Below are 1,091 nucleotides of genomic sequence, written 5' to 3'. Positions count from 1 at the left end.
AGGACACAGGCCTGAGACTGTTGTGTACATTTGCAAAGTGCTGCTGTGTGTCCCACAGGGCTATTGCTCCAGCTACAGTACATCTTCACAGGACTCTAAAAGAGATATAATAATGAAAAACAATGACTTACAAATGTAGAACATCACAAGATATTTGATGTTAAGAATTTAGACAGACTGATGACAAGGATCGCATGTTAATTCCTACAAGTGTTCACAATTTTACTCTATTTAGAGCTGTATTACCTACTATTTGGGAGTTTATATATATATTTTTAAAATTATATTACCTAGATTTTTTACATTTTGTTAAGGAAAGAGAATAAAGAGTCATGTACCTCGACCACCAGGCACCTGGAGCACGATTATCAGCACAGACAGATGTTCAATGTCGCACGATTCAAATGTTTGACTGTCTTCAAGCTCATTTGGACCAAAAATCACCCTCAGTCTGTCTGGATCTGACAAGAAAATAAAACGGAAAATCAGAGAGAATACATTCTTACAAAAATATTTTATATATTTGATTTTTTTTTTTCTATTGCAGTGTCAATAGTTGAGACGAGTGTAAATGCATTCAAACCTACCGTTTACTGAAGGAAAGAAACTTAATGCTCGTCTCTTCAGCTCTCTAATGGTGCACTGCTCAAATTCTTCACTTGAGGACGCCACGGATAATACTTTAACCTCATTTTTATTAACCCTGACGCGGACCTGAAAGGCCATTCTGCTGCTGTTCGAGGAAGAATCTTCTGACTGAAACGTCGAGTGATCAAACAAGAAAATATAAACACTTAATGAACTAGTTTCTCTTTCGCTTCTAATAGCCTACTGGCAAGGGCGTTGACTTTAGCGTTCTCTTAAACAGAATAAATAAAAACATGCTGACGGAAACCATCGAAATTATAAATTTTACACGTTTTAAAAACACATCATTGGTCGATAGCGGGTTAATTGGGCAGTCCGTTTGCCGAGGGACACACTGTTTTTACCATTATCTGTGCTATTTGTTTGTAAGAAGAATGCTCAGGGTTTCCTTTTTTTTAAATATGCAAATGACTAAATGGCATTATCCTCTTTCAAAGATGCGT

General features: G+C 36.6%; 1 long non-coding RNA gene across 1 annotated transcript; it reads right to left on the bottom strand.

The window, feature by feature from the left end:
- Positions 1–24: 24 nt before the first annotated feature.
- LOC107735967 (uncharacterized) lies at positions 25–669 on the bottom strand. Its single transcript, XR_001639556.1, has 3 exons — positions 588–669; positions 339–461; positions 25–95 (listed from the first exon to the last, which is right to left on the bottom strand). It is a non-coding gene; the product is annotated as an uncharacterized LOC107735967 (long non-coding RNA).
- Positions 670–1,091: the final 422 nt, after the last annotated feature.

This window comes from Sinocyclocheilus rhinocerous, unplaced genomic scaffold (assembly GCF_001515625.1).
Source record: "Sinocyclocheilus rhinocerous isolate Xijiao unplaced genomic scaffold, SAMN03320098_v1.1 C36401588, whole genome shotgun sequence".
Lineage (NCBI taxonomy): Eukaryota > Metazoa > Chordata > Actinopteri > Cypriniformes > Cyprinidae > Sinocyclocheilus > Sinocyclocheilus rhinocerous.
This window is presented reverse-complemented; position numbering and strand designations above follow the sequence as displayed.